The following is a 22,484-nucleotide window of genomic DNA, read 5'->3' on the forward strand; positions in this document are numbered from 1 at the left end:
AGGTTTGATGCATGATACAGAATGCTCAGGGCTGGTGCACTGGGATGAACGAGTGGGATGGGACGGGAAGGGATGAGGGAGGAGGGTTCAAGATGGGGAACACAGGCACACCAGGGGCAGATTCAAGGCAATATATGGCAAAACCAATACAATAATATAAAGTAAAAATAATAATAATAATAATAAATTAAAAAAAAGAAAGGTGGTGTATTCCAGATAGTCAGATTTTCACATGTGCAATAGTGAAAAATGCATATTTCTCATTAGAAACTTTGTGCCACGATGTTAGCATATGAAATATACAAAATTCCACATAACATGTTGGTCTATCTGCGAGCAGATGTTCATATGTGAAATACAGACTATTCTTTAATTCATTATGGAAATTATGAGACTCCATTTTCAATATGAAGTGCAAATGCCCCAACTTCACTTAAGAAAATCTGTGATTGCATTGCCATATGTAATATTCAGAGAAACCCATGTATCATAATATTCTGCACCAGGATTTTCATCTGTGTAGCAGAGAGAATATCGTATTTCATACAGGAATTATTGAACTTAGATTAACATACATGAACTTAGAAAATTCCATGATCCAGGGACCACTAGTCACTCCCAGGTTTCCAAGTGTGAAATATAAGGATTCTACCTTTCATGTTGGAAAATCAGCACCAAGATTTTCTTATGTGGACTGTAAAAAATTCTACATTTCATGATGGAACATTTTTACACAACATTCATCATACAGGAGAACCAGTTAGTTGTTTTTCTTATGTGAATATCAACATAAAATTTTGTGTGTAAACATACAGAAAAAATGTCATGCTATATGTAAAATACACAGAGTTGCATTTGGGATGACTGATTTTAGAGTTTTGCCTATGAAATATAAACATTTCCAAATTTCATCTAAATTTTTAATTTGTGCCTAAATTTTTATTTTTTGACTAAATTTTCATGTGTGAAATACCGAGAATGTTATAGGTCATGGAGGAAAAGAAAATCTAACCCACTTTTTAAATGTGAAAGAGTACTCCATTTTTCATGAAGGATAAGGTATGTCCAGATTCTCACATGTTAGTTACACACAAGGATGTTATATTTCTTGTTCAACAGAAATACTATGCCCAGGATTTAATATATTGAATTTATAAAATGTCATGTTTCAGTAGAGAATCTGTCCCCAGATTTTCTCATGCAAAACATAGAGAAGTCTTTATTTTTTATAAGGTAATTTGTGTCCAGGTTTTCTCATACTGAACACAGAGATTTCCATATTTCATGTAGGAAATTCAGAGTGCAGCTTTTCATGTGTCATGTTGAAGAGTCTGCATATTTCATGTAAGATAAAATGTGTTCAAAATTTCATATGTGAAATATACAGTATTCTATGTCTCAGGTAGTATGTCTGATGCCCAGTTATTCATATTTAAAATGTATAGAATTCAATATTCCGTGTTAAAATTGCAGCTCAGTTGTTCATATATCAAGCACAGAAAATTCCAAATTTCTATAATTAAACGTTGTGTGCAGTTTTTCAAATGTGAAATAGTGTTTATTCCATAATTTATTAGAATAACATGCCCTCAACACTCAGATTACCAAATTAAAAATATAGGAAAGTCACACTTCAAGCTTGAAAATATGAAGTGATATTTTCATATACAAAATATCGAAGGTCCATAATATACATATGAATATCTTTGTGCAGTCCTGCTTATAAGCATTCAGACTTTCTAATTACATGTTTGAAAATGTATCCACATTTTCTCCTATTAAAAACAAAACAAAGCACAAAACTGTTTTTCAGGTCTCAACAATGAACCTATAATGCTACATGTGAAATTCACAATTCATATGTCAGATGAAAAAAATCACCAGCCTTTCTTATTCCAAATATGCAAAGTTTCATGTGTTGTCAGAAAACATTCATTCAGATTTTCATATTTGATGTATCAAGAATTTCATAATGAAGATGAAAATCTTCACTAGTATGCTCATACATAAAATATACATAATTACACATGAGTTGGTGATGGACTGGGAGGCCTGTCGAGTTGTGATTCATGGGGTCACAAAGAGTCGGACATGACTGAGCAACTGAACTGACCTGAACTGAACTGACACATTTGATGTAGAAATTCTACACACAGTGCAATTTTGCCTCCACTTGAGATTAGATTTATTTTCATTCTGCTGTGTCTTGTTTCCCTCATTCCATTTCTTCCAAAAAACCTCACCAATAATTCACTTGAAAAGCAAGTATGGACCCTGATTTAAGGGATCTTGATGAAAATTTATCACTAGGAATGCCAAATATCATTCACCAAGAAAAAGAAAGAGAGAAAGTTTAACAATCTAGCCTCAATTTCTCCTGAAGAAAAATGCCATTATTTGCCTCTATTTACTATCTATGATATAGATCTCTGATATTTCTTTTTGACTTTTTTTAATATTCCTTAGCCATATTAATAATTGAAAATTATGCTTTTCAGAGAAGCTGATGATTTTTTCTATACCTGATTGTGGGATAGACAACAAAAATTGGTGATTTTAACTTGCAATCAAGTTACTTTTACTCTTTTTAGTGAATTAACACTTCAAGTTCAGAATTTATTAAATTTTATATGTTAAAATTTTCATCTCTTATTTCCATTGTTCATGTTGTGCTGGAGAAGGAAATGCAACCCACTCCAATATCTTTGCTGGAAAAGCCCATGGATAGATGATCCTGTTGGGCTGCATTCCATGAGGTTGCAGAGTTGGGTATGAGTCAGTGACTAAGTTGCACATCCATTCAGGTTGTATTATTCAAATACAGTCCTTTACTCCTTAATACAGGTGAGTAAATCACAAGTTGAAATAGATGTGTGTTGTCATAAATTATTCCTTTGGGAGAGGACAGTCTATCAAGGCACATCAATTAGGATAATCTAAAATTAAAATCTCAAAATGATCTGTAAAGTGAAAAAAAGTTTCCAGAGGAATTTAAAATAACATCTCATAGACATTAATAAAAAAGGAAATCAAGGAAAACAGAAGAAGAGTGTCTGCACAGACAGTGAGACGGAGAAGAAGAGAACACAGACTGAAACTTCAGTGTGACTGAAGAAATGAGACTTAAAAGAACAATGTGAAGACTGAGGCAAAGTTAGAATACAGAATCCTGAAAGGGTATTTATTCTCAAGAACTTGCTTTCTGTCGCATGGCTTCACTAGTGAGAGACAATTTTCTCTGTCTATAGCAAGGTAGAGATTTCTGAGGAACATAAATGGATGCTGGAGAATGGTTAGGAGACCATTGAATCATGTGTAGTTGAGAAATCACATATACTTTGGTCCATTTGGGGGACAGCAATAGCAACAGACATGGCTGAATCTTTGCATGGTACGTGGTGAAAGTAGTGCAACTGAGATATAGATAGGGTATGGCGAGATAGAAAATGAAGTAGTCACGGATATCTACTACTGTCAATAACAGGAAAGAAATTTTTGCTATTGTTGTTCAGTCAGTTATTCACGCCCATCCCTTTGCCACCCCATGGACTGTGTCCCATCAGGCTGACCTTCCCTATCTCCCAGAATTTGTTCAGACTCATGTCCATAGCGTTTGTGATGTTATCTAATTCTCTCATCATCTGCTACCCACTTCTATTTTTACCTTCAATTCCATCACTTCATGGGAAATAGATGGAAAGTGCAGATGCTGATTGCAGCCATGAAATTGAAAGACACTTACTCCTTGGAAGGAAAGTTATGACCAACTTAGATAGTATATTACAAAGCACAGACATTACTTTGCCAAGAGAGGTCCATCTAGTCAAGGCTATGGTTTTTCCCATGGTCATGTATGGATGTGAGATTTGGACTGTGAAGAAAGCTAATCGCCGAAGAATTGATATTTTTGAACTATGGTGCTGGAGCAGATTCTTGAGAGTCCCTTAGACTGCAAGGAGATCCAACCAGTCCATTCTAAAGGAGATCAATCCTGGGTGTTCATTGGAAGGACTGATGCTGAAGCTGAAACTGCAATACTTTGGCCACCTCATGCGACGAGTTGACTCACTGGAAAAGACTCTGATGCTGGGAAAGGTTGGGGGTGGGAGAAGAAGGGGACGACGGAGAATGAGATGGCTGGATGGCATCACCGACTCTGTGGACATGAGTTTGAGTGAACTCTGGGAGTTGATGATGGACAGGGAGGCCTGGCGTGCTGTAATTAATGGGGTCGCAGAGTGTAGGCCACGACTGAGCGACTGAACTGAACTGAACTGAACTGATTCCCAGTATCAGAACACTCGTTACTGAGACAGCAATTTGCATCAAGTGGCCAGATGAGAAAAAAACAATGAATGATAATAAACGTTTCCAAGGAGATGTGTTGAACACATCTAAGACACAGATGCAGAAAGCACCTTGGACAAAATTAAACACTTATTTATGAAAAACCCTGTGCAGGAAGTGGGAACAGAGAGGATCATCTTCATCTTAATAAAGGCCATGTATGGATAAACCTACCACTAAAATGCTTCTCATAGGTGAAAACTGAAAATATTTTGCCTAAGATCATGAGAAAGTTAAAGTTTGCCGCTCTCACCACTGTTACTCAAAATAATCTTGGGTCTCTTAGCTACAGCAATCAGTGAAGAAGAAGAAGAAAAAAAAAACATTACCAGTAAACTGAAAAATAAGAGGTAAAAGTGTCACTGTTTATCGACACAATTTATTATGTCACAGAATCCTAAGATGGCACCAGAAAATTAACAACAATGACTTTAGGAAAGTTGTTGGATTAAAAAAATAAACAGGAAAATATCTCCTGCATTCCTATAAATAAAAAGAGAAAACCAAAAACAAAAATTAAGGAAATAATCTGATTCACCATTGTAACAGGAAAAATGAAATATTGGGCATAATCCTGCCTAAACTGAAGAAGGACTTTTGTGACAGAAATAATAAGGTATGGATGAGACAAATAAAAGATGATAAGCCCTTTGGAGAGGGTGCAGAGAAAAGGGAACCCTTTTACATTGTTGGTGGGAATGCAAACTTGTACAGCCACTGTGGAGAACAGGGTGGAGATTCCTTAAAAAAACTGGAAAATAGGACTGCCATATGGCAGATCAATCCCACTGCTGGGGATACACACAGAGGAAACCAGAATTAAGAAAGTGATTTGTACCCCACTGTTCATTGCAGCACTGCTTACAACCACCAGGATATGGAAGCAACTGAGATAGCCATCAGCAGACAAATGAATAAGAAAATTCTGGTACATATACACAATGGAATACTCAGTTCAGTTCGGTTCAGTTCAGTCACTCAGTCGTGTCCGACTCTCCGCAACCCCATGAATCACAGCACGCAGGACTCCCTGTCCATCACCAACTCCCGGAATTCACTCAAGGTCAATCTAGTCAAGGCTATGGTTTTTCCCGTGGTCATGTATGGATGTGAGAATTGGACTGTGAAGAAAACTGATTGCCGAAGAAATGATGCTTTTGAACTGTGGTGTTGGAGAAGACTCTTGAGAGTCCCTTGTACTGAAAGGAGATTCAACCAGTCCATTCTAAATAAGATCAATCCTGGGTACATTGGAAGGACTGATGCTAAAGCTGAAACTGCAATACTTTGGCCACCTCATGCGGCGAGTTGACTCACTGCAAAAAAAAAAAAAAAGGAATATTACTCCGCTATTAAAAACAATGCATTTGAATCAGTTCTAATGAGGTGAATGAAACTAGAGCCTATTATACAGAGTGAATTAAGTCGGAGAGGAAAACAGCGATAGAGAATATTAACACAAATAGAATTTAGAAAAATGGTAACAATGAGCCTGTATTTGAGACTGCAAAATAGACACAGATGTAAAAAACAGATTTTTGGACTCTGTGGGAGCAGGCAAGGGTGGGATGATTTGAGAGAATAGCATGGAAATATGTATATTACCATACGTGTAATTGATCACAAGTCCAGGTTTGATGCATGAGACAGGGTGCTCAGGGCTGGTGTACTGGAATGACCCTGAGGGATGGGATGGAGAGGGAAGTGGGAGGGAGTTCAGGATGGGGAACACATATACACCCATGGTTGATTCATGTCAATGAATGGCAAAAACCACTACAATATTGTCAAGTAATCAGCCTTCAATTAAAATAAATACCTTTTTTTTTTTAAAGGTGACAGAAATGAAATAAGAGATATACTATTTTGGGGGCTTTAAAAATCAATATGTGAAAATGGCTACCCTACGAAAAGGAGTTTGCAAATTCAGTATCATCCCTATTAAATGACCAATGAAATTTTTCACAGAATAGAACCAAAAAAAAAAAAATCTTTACAACTTGATGGAAACACAAAGATTTGAATAACCATGCAAACTTGGGAAAGAGAAACTGAGCTACAGGACTCAGGTTTCCTCACTTCAGTCTATACAAAAAACATATAGTTTTGAAAATGCCATGCAATTAGCACAATATTGGAATTAAAGCCAGTGGAACAGATAGAAACCCTAAAATAATCTCTTCCAATGATCACCTAAATTTTGACAAAGGAGGCAACAATATTCAATGGCAAGAAGATAATATATTTGACAAGTTAAAGTGGAAAATCTGGACAGCTAAAAGTATTAGAATACAGTTAGAACACGACCTGGTTATTCTTCTGTGGCCAAATTGTGTCTGACGTTTTAGGATGCCATGAACTGCAGCATGCCAGTCTTTCCTGTCCACCTCTTGGAGTTTGCCAGAGTTCATATCTATTGCATAGGTGATGCCATCCAATCATCTCATTTTTGTTTCCCCCTTCTCCTGCTGCCTTCAATCTTTCCCAGAACCAGGGTCTTTTTCAACGAGTTGGCTGTTGCCATCTCCTGTTATACCACATTCAATTTAAATTGTTCATGGATCTAACATTCTAGGTTACCCTGCAATACTGTTCTTCACAACATTCCATTTTAATTTCATCTCCACACATATAAACAATGAGGCTTATTTCCATTTTGGGGCAACCACTTGCTGCTTTCTGGAAACGTGAGTTATTAACCTCTGCTTCTCTCAAATATCATGTTAGGCATCTACCATCCTGGGAGACTCTTTTTTTGGTATCACACCTTGTTGCCTTTTTATACAGCTTATAGAGGTGCCATAGCAAGTATAATGGGGTGGTGTGCCATTACCTGCTCCAGTGGATCACATATAGTCACTCCTTAGCACCATAGAATAAGACAAATTCAAGATGGATTAAAGACCTACTTATGAGGCCAGAAACTGTAAATCAATAATATTTGAGGAAAGCATAGGTAGAATACATTGTGACATGGAATGCAGCATCAACTTTTTTTTTTTTTAACTATCTCCTTGGGAAATGAAAATAAAACCAAAAATATATAAAGAGACTTAACTAAACTTAAATATGTTGCAAAGGAAACCAATAAGCAAAACAGAAATGAAGTCTCATTATGGGAAAAACATTTGCAACTGAAGATAATGACAACAGAAGAATCTCCAAAATATGGAAGCAGCTCATGTGACTCAATAACAGCCAAATGAACAACCCAACTGAAACGAATGAATAGGTGATGAAATAGACACTTCTCATAAGGAGATATACAGATGTCCAATAATATTTGTAAAAATGCTTAGCATCACTAACTGTGAGAGAAAGGGAAATAAATTCTTCAATGGTGGTATCAACTCACATATGTCTGAATAACCATTATCAAAATAAAAAAATCCACACAAAAACTGCTAAGAGAGGGTTCTAAGTAAACAGAGCAATCCTGTACTGTTGTTAGGAATGCACATTGATAGATTACGATGGAGAAGAATATACGGGATCGTTTAAAACTAAGAATGAAGCTACCATATGTTCAAGAAATCCAATAATTGTCAATAATTTTCATGAGGAAAATCATAATTCCAAAAGATGCACAACCTCAATATTGATGGCAGCATTATTTGCAAAGCACGACATGGAAGCAACAGAAATATCCATTCATCTAGAGAGGAATGGATAAAATGAGTTGGGACATACATACCAAAGTCTTAAGATGGAATGAAATCAGGTAAATTTCATAGATGCAGAAGGACAGAGACAGTGTCAGATACAATAAAGCTAAGACAAAAGAGAAAAAGAAATATCAGATATTAACACAAATATATGGGATCTAGGTAAAACTGGAATAGATGATTCTCTATGAGAAGCATAGATAGGGACACAGCAATGGAGAAGAAATATACGGTTATCAAGGATGCAGTGCCTGGTGGTAGCAGGAATTAGGAGATTACAACAGACACACATATACTTCTGATCTGTATGCACAGCACAGGGAAGTCTTAATGCACTGTGGTGACCAGATTTAGAAAGTAGTCAAAAACATGGAGATAGATGTATGGTTGCTGTTTAGTGACTATCTCGTTTACTAGACTTTATGACGTGAAGGACTGCAGCATTCTCTAATTTTGCTTTAGGGGAGAAACTAACAAAATAATGGAAAACAAGTATACTCCAAAAAAATTAAGTTTTAAAAGCATATTATCTTTTTTATAAACATCATTATTCTTAATGAATCTCACATTATCTTGGAAGTGAAAAGTAGAACTCTAAGTGTGCACACTTTAATGACAAATGCAATGCCAATATCAGAATACTACATCCAAATTCATAACACACTTATTTAGAAGACAGCAATAAAAAATAAAAGTGACTGTACATTATATTTTGCTGCACATGTTCATGTCTAAAGATTGAAAAATTTTCCCCAAAAGAAAAATTACCTTAAAAGAGTTGGGACAGAACCATGAACAATCTACTCTGTCTAGTTGACCCATGATATGTACTTGTGCATTTTATATATTATAGTGTTTTAATTTTTTTATTTAATTCTATTGTATTGTTCTTTAAAATATTCATTATATTTGTCACACAACGTCTTTTACATGTTACCATGTGTTATGGATGAATGACAATATACGTGTTCTTTTAAATCTCCTTTACGTATTTATTTTAAAAATAATAGTTCTTCGTTCACAGGAATTTAAGCTTTACAAAATCTTTAAATGGTTATATTTATATGTTGAAATACATTCCCATGATGGCTGTAGATACAAGAAAATCTGAATTTTATTAAGGCATCCAGTTTAAAGGTATCTTTCTCCAATCAACTATCACTTGAGTTCAGTTCAGTTGCTTAGTGGTGTCCGACTCTTTGCGACCCCATGAATGGCAGCACGCCTGGCCTCCCTGTCAATCACCAACACCTGCAGTCCACTGAGTCGATGATCCCCTCCAACCATCTAATCCACCATCTAATCCTCTGTCTTCCCCTTCTCTTCCTGCTCTCAATCTTCCCCAGCATCAGGGTCTTTTCAAATGAGTCAGCTCTTCACATCTGAAGGCCAAAGTACTGCAGTTTCAGCTTTAACATCAGTCCTTAAAATGCACAACCACGAGAGATCTCCTTTAGAATGGACTGGTTGGATTTCCTGGAAGTCCAAGGGACTCTCAATAATCTTCTCCAACAACACAGTTCAAAAGAATCATTCTGCACTCGGCTTTCTTTATAGTCCAACTCTCAGATCCATGCACGATTACTGCAAAAACCATAGCCTTGACTGGACAGACCTATGTTGGCAAAGTCATTCTCTGCTTTTTAATGTCATGTCTAGGTTGGTCATAACTTTCCTTCCAAAGAGTAAGCGCCTTTTAATTTCATGGCTGCAATCACCTTCTGTAGTGATTTTGGAGCCCAGAAAACTAAAGTCAGGCTCTGTTTCCACTGTTTCCCCATCTATTTGCCATGAAGTGATGGGACCAGTATCTGAATGTTGTTCTTTAAGCCAACTTTTTATTCTCTTCTTTCACGTTCATTAAGAGGTGATTAATTCTTCTTCACTTTCTGCCATAAGGGTGGTGTTATCTGCATATCTGAGGTTATTGATATTTCTCCCTGCAATCTTGATTCCAGCTTGTGTTTCCTACAGACCAGTGTTTCTCATGATGTAATTTGCATATAAGTTAAATAAGCAGGGTGAAATATACAGCTTTGATGTACTCCTTTTCCTATTTGGAACCAATCTGTTGTTCTATGTCCAGTTCTATATATTGCTTCCTGACCTTTATACAAGTTTCTCCATATGCAAAGCAGGTGGTCTGGTATTTTCATATTTTCTAAAAAAAATTACACAGTTCATTGTATTCCACAATTCAAAGGCTTTGGCATAGTCAATAAAGCAGAAACAGATGATTTCCTGGATTTCTCTTCTTTTACCGAAAACCGAGTGGATGTTGGCCATTTGATCTCTAGTTCCTCTGCCTTTTCTAAATCCACGTTGAACATCTGGAAATTCATGGTTCCCATGTTACTGATTCATGGCTTGGAAAATTTTAAGGAACACTTTAGTAGAGTGTGACATGAGTGCAATTGTATTGTAGTTCAGCATTTTCTGCTATTGCTTTTCTTTGAGATTGGAGTGAAATCTGATATTTCCCAGCCCTGTGTCCACTGCTGAGTTTTGAAAGTTTGCCAGCATATTGCATGCACGACTTTCACAGCATCATTTTTCAGGATTTTAAATAGTTCAAATGGAATTCCATCATCTCCAGTATCTTTGTTCATAATGATGCTTTCTAAGGCCCACTAGACTTCACTTTCCAGGATGTCTGGCTCTAGGTGAGTAATTTCATGATTATCTGGTTCATGAAGTGTTGTTGTTGTTTTTTTTTTTTTTTTTTTTGTACAGTCCTTCTGTGTATTCTTGCCATCTCTTCTTAATCTCTTCTGCTTCTGTTAGGTCCCTACCATTTCTGAATGTTTCTGCTGCTTTCCCAGATAACCTACAATTACAGTAATAAGTCTTAGAGAATGCTTTTCTGGCATACTGTCTCGGGTCACACAGAGTTCCAGCCCCAGGGTACCACTTCCATTCAGATGCAGGCCAAGAGGAGTCACCCAGAGTCATGGCTCAGACACACACAAGTGGAGACATGCCCTGGCTTGGCTGGCACTGTGACTTTGGAGCGCGCCATTCCTCCCAGCCCACACGTCCCTCCACCCCATGGGTTTGTCTGTGCCCTCACCCGTATTCCTCCTCCTGCTCCTGCTCCTTCTATCCTCCTGAACAACCAACCCTAAGAAGCGGTACTAAGGATATGACTTTGCCCCAGGAGCTAGGAATGCCCTGGATGATTACACAAGCGACACTTTTCCTCTGATGGTTCTTCCACCTGAGCGGAGAGTAGGCCCTGCGGTAATTTTCACTCCCACAACTCAGCTCTACCTGCGGGAAAGCCAATGCCTCCACTGCACGAAGTGGGGGCAGTGGGAGCCAATCCCTCGGCGCTCCACGGCTTGGGTGTACCTGGTCCTGCTCCTCTGGGTTCTCCTCACGCTCTTGAAAGTACAGCAGCTCCTGTTCCTCGCCAACAGACACCAGCTTCACCTCCTCCATAATGTCTTCCTCCAGTGGCTTGAGGTCTTGCCAGAACCCCACTATTTCTCCTTCCTGCAAAGTTTCTCCTTCCTCCACAGCCTCCATCCTGAAGAGGGTGACCACCTTGACTGGTGCCTCCTAACCCCCGCTCTCTGTAACGTCCTTGATGGCCCCACCGAGCCGGCAGGTCGCAGGGACCATGTGGCCTGAAAACCAGTCTCATAGTAAGAAAATTCAGGTTCCCAAAACCACTCCAGCCTTCCACTTGTCTTCCTTTCCTTGTTGCCCTTACCATGTACCAGGTTTGTAAAGGATGTGGGCCTGGAAGCACAGCAACTGGCTGACACAGCGGGCCCACAGGCTTCAATCACTCCCCATCAATTGACTACTTGTGGACACTACCAGAAGGGAAGGTGAGACACACAGGAAGATCATTATGTCATCACCCATGCATAGTATGTTGGTGGGAAAGGCTTGGCTTCTACACCCTGACATTACAAACAATTCAAGAGCCAATCAAATGGAATTTAAAGGCATTTCCTCAGGGGAACTCTGGCTGCAATAAGCCTGTGCCCATCTCTGATCAACACAGTTCAGTTCACTTCAGTCGCTCAGTTGTGTCCAACTGTCCGTGACCCCATGAATCACAGCTTGCCAGGCCTCCCTGTCCATCACCAACTCCCGGAGTTCACTTAAACTCATGTCCATTGAGTCGGTGATGCCATCCAGCCATCTCATTCTCTGTCGTCCCCTTCTCCTCCAGCCCGAAAACTTTCCCAGTATCAGCGTCTTTTCCAGTGATTCAATTCGTCGCATGAGGTGGCCAAAGTATTGGAGTTTCAGCTTTAACATCAGTCCTTCCAACGAACACCCAGGTTTGATCTCCTTTAGAACGGACTGTTTGGATCTCCTTGCAGTCCAAGGGACTCTCAAGAGTCATCTCCAAAACCACAGTTCAAAAGCATCAATTCTTCGGTGATCAGCTTTCTTCACAGTCCAACTCTCTCATCCATACATGACCACGGGAAAAACCATAGCCTTGACTAGATGAATCTTTGTTGGTAAAGCAATGTCTCTGCTTTTTAATATACTATCTAGGTTGGTCATTATTTTCCTTCCAAGGAGTAAGTGTCTTTTAATTTCCTGGTTGTAATCAGCATCTGCAGTGATTTTGGAGTCCAAAAATATAAAATCTGACACTGTTTCCATTTTTTTTCCATCTATTTCCCATGAAGTGATGGGACCAGATGCCAAGATCTTTGTTTTCTGAATGTTGAGCTTCAAGCCAACCTTTTCACTCTCCTCATTCGCTTTCATGAAGAGGCTTTTGAGTTCCTCTTCACTTTCTGCCATAAGGGTTGTGTCAGCTGCATATCTGAAGTTATTGATATTTCTTCCAACAATCTTGATTCCAGCTTGTGCTTCTTCCAGTTCAGCGTTCCTCATAATGTACTCTGCATGAATAAGCAAGGTGACAATATACAGCCTTGACGTACTCCTTTTCCTATTTGGAACCAGTCTGTTGTTCTATGTCCAGTTCTGACTGTTGCTTCCTGACCTGCATACAGGTTTCTCAAGAGGCAGGTCAGGTGGCCTGGTATTCCTATCTCTTTCAGAATTTTCCACAATTTATTGTGATCCACACAGTCAAAGGCTTTGGCATAGTCAATGAAGCAGAAATAGATGTTTTTCTGGAACTCTCTTGCTTTCTCCATGATCAAGCATATGTTGGCAATTTGATCTCTGGTGCCTGTGCCTTTTGTAAAACCTGATTGAACATCTGGGATTTCATGGTTCACATATTTCTGAAGCCTGGTTTCGGGGATTTTGAACATGACTTTACTAGCATGTGAGATGAATTAATTTGTGCGGTAGTTTGAGCATTCTTTGTTATTGCCTTTCTTTGGGATTGGAATGAAGACTGACCTTTTCCAGTCCTGTGGCCACTGCTGAGTTTTCCAAATTTGCTGGCATATTGAGTGCAGCACTTTCACAGCATCATCGGAGCAGCTGTGAAGAGATATCCCATGCCCAAAGTAAGAGAAATCCAAATAAGTCGGTATGTATTTTGAGGGGACATCAGAGGGTAGACACACTGATATCATGATCACAGGAAACTAGTCGATGTGATCACATGGACCACAGCCGAATGTGGTCCACTGGAGAAGGGAATGGCAAACCACTTCAGTGTACTTGCCTTGAGGACCCCAGGAACAGCATCAAAGTGCAAAATGATAGGATACTGAAAGAGGAATTCCCCAGGTCGGTAGGTGCCCAGTTTGCTACTGTATATCCGTGGAGAAATAACTCTAGAAGGAATGAAGGTATGGAGCAAAAGCAAAACCAATACCCAGTTGTGGATGTGTCTGGTGATAGAAGCAAGGTCCGGTGCTGTAAAGAGCAATATTGCATAGGAACCTGGAATTTAGGTCCATGAATCAAGGCAAATTGGAAGTGGCCAAACAGGAGATGGCCAGAGTAAACATTGACATTCTAGGAATGAGTGAACTAAGATGGATTGGAATGGGAGAATTTAACTCACACGGCCATTATATCTGTAACTGTGGGCGGGAATCCCTTTGAAGAAATTGAGTAGACAGCATAGTCAACAAAAGAGTCCAAAATGCAGTACTTGAGAGCAATCTCAAAAACGACAGAATGATCTCTGTTCTTTACCAAGGCAAACCATTCAATATCATGGTAATCCAAATTTATTCTCTGATCAGTAATGCTGAAGAAGCTGAAACTGAAAGTTCTGTGAAGACCTGCAAGACCTTCTAAAACTAACACCCAAAAAAGATGTCCTTTTCATTATAGGGGAATGGAAAACAGAAGTAGGAAGTCAAGAAACACCTAAAGTACGAGGCAAATTTGCCTTGGAGTACAGAATGTAGCAGGGTAAAAGGCTAGTAGAGTTCTGCCAGGAGAACGCACTGGTCAAGCAAACACCCTCTTCTCTTTTTCTTCCCACTTATGTTGCCCTCTGAGGTCTAAACTCGCCATGAACTCACAAGTGAGAGTATTTCCTGGTGTTCGGAACTTTTTAAACTTCTCCCTTTTTTATGCCTCCCTTCCCAGGACAGAGTTCCATCCTTATCTCTTTTGTCTCTCTTTGTATCTTTTATGTTTTTTCCTACCTCCTTTTGAAGACAATGGGCTGCTTTTCTGGGTGCCTGATGTCCTCAGCCGGCATTCACTTGTTTCGTGGAATTTACTCAGTGTTCAAATGTTCTTTTGATGAATTTGAGGGAGAGAAATTGGTCTCCCCATCATTTTCCTCCACCATCTCCTTCCCTACCTCCATTTTTTTTATTTCTAAAAGTAAAGAAGCATTATCAGTTGATGTCATCGATTTAAAGAAACATGAATTCGTTCATATTTTAGTACCTAATAGTAAGCCTCTGATATTCAGAAGTATCCTAAGTAGGAAATTATAAATGTAGTTTGAAAGCTGAGGTCTGTAATAGGATCATTTATTTTAAAATCCTGGAATTTGTGCTGCTGCTGCTGCTGCTAAGTCACTTCAGTCGTGTCTGACTCTGTGTGACCCCATAGACAGAAGCCCACCAGGCTCCCCCGTCCCTGGGATTCTCCAGGCAAGAACACTGGAGTGGATTGCCATTTCCTTTTCCAATGTGTGAAAGTGAAAAGTGAAAGTGAAGTCACTCAGTCGTGTCCGACCCTTAGCGACCCCACGGACTGCAGCCTATCCGGCTCCTCCATCCATGGGATTTTCTAGGCAAGAGTACTGGAGTGGTTTGCCGTTGCCTTCTCCAGGAATTTGTGCTACTGACTGGGAAAAATGCACAGCAAAAATTTTGAGAATTGTATTTTCTTCAGCCAGACTTTAATCCTGAGGGGAGAGCAGCATGGGGAACACATGTAAACCCATGGCTTATTCATAGCAATGAATGGCAAAAACCACTACAATATTGTAATTATTTAACTGCTTCAGCTAAAATAAATAAATGTTAAAAATGTTGTACAATCATAATGAATGTGATTTGTCTCAAAACATTTTTGATTAAAACACTTGTCTTCTATTAGCATAGAAACTAGGGCTCCTTTACTGTTTATTGCTTGGATGAAATTTTACTTGCACACTAATTATATTTCTTTATTTTTAATTATTATTTTTTTATTGGTGGCTAATTACTTTACAATATTATATTGGTTTTGCAATACATTGACATTAATCCTCCCCAGGTGCACACGTGCTCCCCTTCTTGAACCCCCCTCCCACATCCCTCCTCCGTTTTTCCTACTTCCGGGTCATCCATGTGCACCAGCCCCAAACGTCCTGCATCATTTGTCGAACCTGGACTGGTGATTCGCTTCACATGTGATAATATACATGTTTCAATGCCATTCTCCTAAATCATCCCTCTCCCACAGAGTCCAAAAGACTGTTCTATACACCCGTATCTCTTTTACTGTCTCATATACAGGGTCATCATTACCATCTTTCAAAATTGTTTGCTTTAGTATACTGTATTGTTGTTTTTCTTCCTGGCTTACTTCACTTTGTATAATAGGCTCCAGTTTCATCCACCTCATTAGAAATGATTCAAATGTATTCTTTTTAATGGCTGAGTAAAACTCCATTGTGTATAGGTACCAAAGCTTCCTTATCAATTCATCTGCAGATGGACATATAGGTTGCTTCCATGTTCTTGCTATTATAAACAGTGCTGCAATGAACAATCGAGTATACGTGTTTCTTTCAAATCTGGTTTCTTCAGTGTTTATGCCAGGAATGCGACTGCTGGATCGTATGGCAGTTCTATTTCCAGTTTTTTAAAGGAATTTCCACACTGTTCTCCATAGTGGCTGTAGTAGTTTTCATTCCCACCAACAGTGTAACAGGGTTCCCTTTTCTCCAAACCCTCTCCAGCATTTATTGCTTGTAGACTTTTGGATAGCAGCCATTCTGACTTGTGTGAAATGGTACCTCTTTGTCATCTTGATTTGAATTTCTCTGATTATGCGGGATATTGAGCATTTTTTCATGTGCTTGTTAGCCATCTGTATGTCTTCTTTGGATAAATGTCTGTTTAGATCTTTGGCCCATTTTTTGATTGGGTCGTTTATTTTTCTGGAATTGAGCTGCAGGAGCTGCTTGTATATTTTGGAGAATAATTCTTTGTCAGTTGTTTCAGTGGCTATTATTTTCTTCCATTCTGAGAGCTGTCTTTTCACCTTGTTTATAGTTTCCTTTGCTGTGCAGAAGCTTTTAATCTTCATTAGGTCCCATTTGTTTATTTTGCTTTTAGTTCCAATGTTCTGGGAGGTGGCTCATGGAGGATCCTGCTGTGATTTATGTCAGAGAGTGTTTTGCCTATGTTCTCCTCTAGGAGTTTTATAGTTTCTGGTCTTACATTTAGATCTTTAATCCATTTTGAGATTGTTTTTGGGTATGATATTAGGGGGTGTTCTAGTTTCATTCATTTACCAGTTTCCCCAACACCACTTGTTAAAGAATCTGTCTTTCCTCCATTTTATATTCTTGCCTCCTTTGTCAAAGTAAAGGTGTCCATAGGTGCATGGATATATCTCTGGACTTTCTATTTTGTTTCATTGATATATATTTCTGTCTTTATGCCAGTACCATACTGTCTTGATGATTGTGGCTTTGTAGTAGAGCCTGAAGTTCAGCAGTTTGATTCCCTCAGTTCCATTCTTCTTCAAGATTGCTTTGGCTATTCGCGGTTTTTTGTATTTCCATACAAACTGTGAGATTACTTGTTGTAGCTCTGTGAAAAATACTGTTGGTAGCTTGATAGGGATTGCATTGAATGTATGTTACTTTAGGTAGTATACGCATTTTCACAATTATCAGGGAGCAGCCACGATATGGTCCAGGATATCCTCGGGATGAACGGCGTCAGCGTCAGTGAGAGAGAGAGAGAGAGAAAACCCAAGCACGGGGTTTGCTCTGCTTACGTAGGCCGCAGGCGCCCTCTTGAATCACCAGAGGCACCCCACCAGGGCACCACCTCGAGTGGGTCTTAGAAGCCCAGGCAGATAAATAAACGCAGAGGGCCCAGCACTCCAAGGATCTCAACCAGAAAAAGGAGAATAGAGAAAAGGACAGAAAAAGAGAAAGAACGACATGGGGAGACCAAGCTTCAGTGAGCAAGGCCCAAAACTTTATTTTCCAGTGCTGCTTTTATACCCTAAGTTGTGCACATAAAAACTAGAGAAAGGGAGGTATAGACTCATGCCAAAATCACGCGGGGTCTGCAGTCTTGACCCTTATCAGGATCAGGGCTTATTTTTGTATATCTCATGATAAACAAAAGTTTTAGGTGGTTTACATCATCTTCTGGCCAGGAGGCCTGCTGACAGTTTATGGCCTTCTCTCCTAACAAAGGTTAGTTAGCTAGAAAAAGTCTTATATTCTTTTAAAGTGATTTTCGTAAAGTCATGTGCTAGACACATGACAAAGTTACATTCCTATAAGGCAAAAGTGTAGTGAGCTACAGGAAAGGAATTTATTAACTTAAGATCTGATGTGGTTAAATCAAAGGCTACTACTTATACTCTCTATTTGTGATTAATAAATTTCCAAGGATACAATAGATAAACTTTGCAGCAAGCATTGATTCAACAATGAAATCTCTTTTTTACTACTATTCTAATGATTTTTACTTCTTCAACAAATTCCTGTATTTTAGAATATTAGGTTTTCTGTCTTTGCATGGTTCGAGGCTGTAAACAGTCACATTCATAGTTGTAAAAGCCCGGACAAACTTGTCATGCAAGTTAGAAAGCTATCAGAGGGGCTTGGATTGGAACACTCCTATTAAGCCAAGGAGAACTTTTAAACTACAGCTCTGAATTAATGTTTTCAGAGATAGGTGGTTGGGGGGAAGCCCCCATAAGTATTAAAGGACTTGATAAGAGGTGTAAGAGAGTAAGGCAGTCAGACTCCGGTTTTCTTTGGGGTAGATGCTCAGGTAAGTCCAGGGGGTTCCTCGAGTCCTGATTAGCCTTTGCCCATCAGGCCTCTTCCCCAATTGACCATTGCCACGGGTAGGATTTCCCTCTCTGGCTCCTGGCACACAATATTTATTCTTCTAATCCATGAACATGGTATATTTCTCCATATATTAGTGTCCTATTTGATTTCATTCACCAGTGTCTTATAGTTTTCTATAGAAATCTTTTGTTCCTTTCCTCCTCCCAGCCCAACCCCTCCCTATCCCAGTTTTAGCACGGCACTGGCCTCAGTTTTGACAGGAAGGGGACAGGCCCAAGATGGCGGCAGCCAACAGCAACCACTCATTCTACCCCATCACAGTGCTCATAGACGAGCTCCACAACGAGGATGTTCAGCTTTGCCCCAACAGCATCTAGAAGCTGTCCACCATTGCTTTGATCCTTGGGGTCGAAAGGGCCCACGGTAAACTTCTGCCCTTCCTTACAGACACAGTCTACGATGAGGACGAGGTCCTTTTGGACCTGGCAGAGCAGCTGGGCACTTTTACCACTCTGCTGGGTGGCCTCGAGTACATGCACTGCCTGCTGCTGCCCCTGAAGTTGCTGGCCACGGTGGAGGAGACGGTGGTGCTGAATAAGGCAATGGAATCCCTGCGGGATATCTCACATGAGCACTCCCCCTCCGACCTTGAGGTCCACTTCGTGCCCCTGGTGAAGTGGCTGGCGGGCGGAGCCTGGTTCACCTCCCACACTTCATCCTGCGGCCTCTTCTCTGTCTGTTACCCCCGTGTGTCAAGGGCCATCAAGGCAGAGCTTCAACAGTACTTCCAGAACCTATGTTCAGATGACACCCCCATGGTGCTGTGACCCACAGCCTCCAAGGTTGGGGAGTTCGCCAAGGTGCTGGAGCTGGACAACATCAAGAGCGAGATGGGGCTGCTAGCAGTGGAGACATGCGTGAACATCGCCCAATTCCTGCCCCAGGAGGCCCTGGAGGACCTGGTGATGCCCACCCTGTGCCAGGCTACCGAGGACAAGTCCTGGCGCGTCCGTTACATGGTGGCCGACAAGTTCACAGGGCTCCAGAAAGCAGTGGGGCCTGAAATCACCCAGAAGAACCTGAGTCCTTCCTTCCAGAACCTGATGAAAGACTGTGAGGCTGACTGAGGTGAAGGTTGCCGCCTCCCACAACGTCAAAGAATTCTGTGGAAATCTCTCCGCTGACTGTTGGGAGAATGTGATCATGACCCAGATCTTGCCCTGCATCAAGGAGCTGGTGTCTGATGCCAACCATCTCTTCAAGTCAGCCCTGGCCTCCATCATCATGGGCCTCTTTTCGATCCCGGGCAAAGACAGCACGATCAAGGACCTCCTGCACCTCTTCCTGGCCCAGTTGAAGGACGAGTGCCCGGAGGTGCGGCTGAACATCATCTCCAACCTGGACTGCATGAACGAGGTGATCGGCTTCAGGCAGCTGTTGAAGTCCCTACTCCCTGCCATCGTGGAGCTGGCGGAGGATGCCAAGTGGCGGGTGCGGCTGGCCATCATCAAGTATATCCCTCTGCTGGCGGGACAACTGGGGGTGGAGTTGTTTGATGAGAAATTCAAATCTTTGTGCATGGCCTGGCTTGTGGATCATGTCTATGCCATCCGCGAGGGGGCTACCAGCAACCTCAAGAAGGTGGTGGAGAGGTTTGGGAAGGAGTGGGCCCATGCGACTATCATCCCGAAGGTCTTGGCCATGTCTGGGGACGCCAACTCCCTGCACCGCATGACCACGCTCTTCTGTATCAATGTGCTGTCTGAGATCTGCGGGCAGGACATCACCACCAAGCACATACTGCCCACCGTGCTGCACATGGCCGGGGACCCTGTTGCCAACGTCCGCTTCAACGTGGCCAAGTCCCTGTAGAAGATCGGGCGCATCCTGGACAACAGCACGCTGCAGAGCGAGGTCAAGCCCGTCCTTGAGAAGCTGACCCAGGACCAGGACGTGGACGTCAAGTACTTGCCCAGGAGGCTCTGACTGTTCTGTCTCTCCCCTGATGCTGGAAGAGGACCCACCGCTGGCCTACGGTGCCCACCCTCCCCCGCCAGGCCCCTCCCTGGGGGGACAGTGGGGGTCCTTGGCTGTTACTCCCCGTGCATGCTCTGACCCCAGGTCCCTCCCCCGGCACGGTTCCTCCCTCAGATCGGGACTCCGACTTCTCACGTCCACCCCTCACGGGGCTGGGGGCGCACAGTGTGGGACGGAGCAGAGCCCTGGGAGGACGGGGCCGCTCCCGCCAGGTGGGGAGTGGGGCGAGCACCCCGGTCGCCAGCCAGTGCTGCTGCATGGGGGCCCCTCCCCCATCTCCTCTGCCTCCCTCCCTTCCTCCTGGTGGTTTTTTGTGTTAGTTGTGCAGTTTTTATTTTATTCCCTTTCCCCCTTTTTCACAGAGAAATAAATGTCTAGAAATTAAAAAAAAAGAAGCCTTTTGTTGCTTTAGGTAGATATATCTCTAAGTATTTTATTATTTTCGTTGCAACAGTGAATGGAATAGTTTCCTTAATTTCTCTATTTTCTCATTATTAGTATATAGGAATTCAAGGGATTTCTGTGTGTTGATTTTATATCCTACAACTTTACTGTATTCATTGATTAGCTCTAGCAGTTTTCTGGTAGAGTCTTTAGGGTTTTCTGAGTAGAGGATCATGTCATTGGCAAACAATGAGGGTTTTACCTCTTTTCCAGTTTGGATTCATTTTATGTATTTTTCTGCTCTGATTGTTGTGCCCAAAACTTCCAGAACTATGTTGAACAGTAGTGGTAAGAGTGGCCACCATTGTCTTGTTCCTGACTTTAGTGGAAATGCTTTCAATCTTTCACCATTGAGGATAATGTTTGCTGTGGGTTTGTCATATTAGCATAGGCTTAATGAAGAACAAGTCTAATGAAGCCTCCCACAAGAATACTGAAAAGCCCACAAGCATGACAAAATTAGAGCCTCTTTAGCTTACTACTCCCATACCAGAAATAATATATAAGAAACTGAGCGATTAGGTACCAAAATACTCACCAAAATACTGGGATATTTTTAGTATCACGTAGATTTAAAACCCTAGGAATTAAGAATAGCATTGTAAACCATACGAGGTTTCTTCCTGTCAGTTCAATTCAGTTCAGTTAAGTTGCTCAGTCATGTCATATCACAAGTAAGACCAGTTAATACGTAATTTTTGATATTTTTAATGTTAAGATGACATATACTGCCTGTTAACTTGTGGTGTTTTGTCTGATCATACATTGCCCTTGTTTGAAATGTTTTGCACAGGCATTCATGAATGGGATTTTGCATAGGGAAGTGGAGAAGGAAATGGCAATCCACTCCAGTGTTCTTGCCTGCAGAATCCAAGGGAAGGGGGAGACTGGTGGGCTTCGGTCAATGGGGTCACACAGAGTAGGACACGACTGAAGTGACTTAGCAGCAGCAGCAGTGGGTTTGCTGTATATAGCTTTTATTATGTTGAGGTATGTTCCTTCTATTCCCATCTTCTGGAGGGTTTTTATCATAAATCCATGCTGAATTTTGTCAAAGGCTTTCTCTGCATCTATTGAGATATTCATTTTTTTTCAGTTTGTTAATGTGCTGTATTACATTGATTGATATACTGATATTGAAGAATCATTGCATTCCTGGGATAAAGCCCACTTGGTCATCATGTATGATCTTCCTAATGTGTTGTTGGATTCTGATTGTCAGGATTTTGTGAAGGAATTTTGCATCTATGTTCATCAGTGATATTGGGCTGTAGATTTCTGTTTTTGTGAGATCTTTGACAGGTTTTGTGATTAGGGTGATGGTGGCCTCGTGGAATGAGTTTGGAAGTTTCCCTTCCTCAGCAATTTTCTGGAATAGTTTGAGTAAAATAGATGTTACCTTTTCTCTAAATTTTTGGTAGAATTCAGCTGTTATGCTTTCTGGCCCTAGGCTTTTGTTTGCTGGGAGATTTCTGATTACAGCTTCGATTTCCGTGCTTGTGATGGGTCTGTTAAGATTTTGTATGTCTTCCTGGTTCAGTTTTGAAAAGTTGTATTTTTCTAAGAATTTGTCCATTTCTTCCAGG

General features: G+C 40.8%; 1 pseudogene; it reads left to right on the forward strand.

The window, feature by feature from the left end:
* Positions 1–18,695: 18,695 nt before the first annotated feature.
* LOC148773092 (serine/threonine-protein phosphatase 2A 65 kDa regulatory subunit A beta isoform pseudogene) lies at positions 18,696–20,423 on the forward strand (annotated as a pseudogene).
* Positions 20,424–22,484: the final 2,061 nt, after the last annotated feature.

Source organism: Moschus berezovskii, chromosome Y (genome assembly GCF_049115385.1).
Source record: "Moschus berezovskii isolate FMDL1 chromosome Y, NW_MosBer_1.0, whole genome shotgun sequence".
Classification (NCBI taxonomy): Eukaryota; Metazoa; Chordata; class Mammalia; order Artiodactyla; family Moschidae; genus Moschus; species Moschus berezovskii.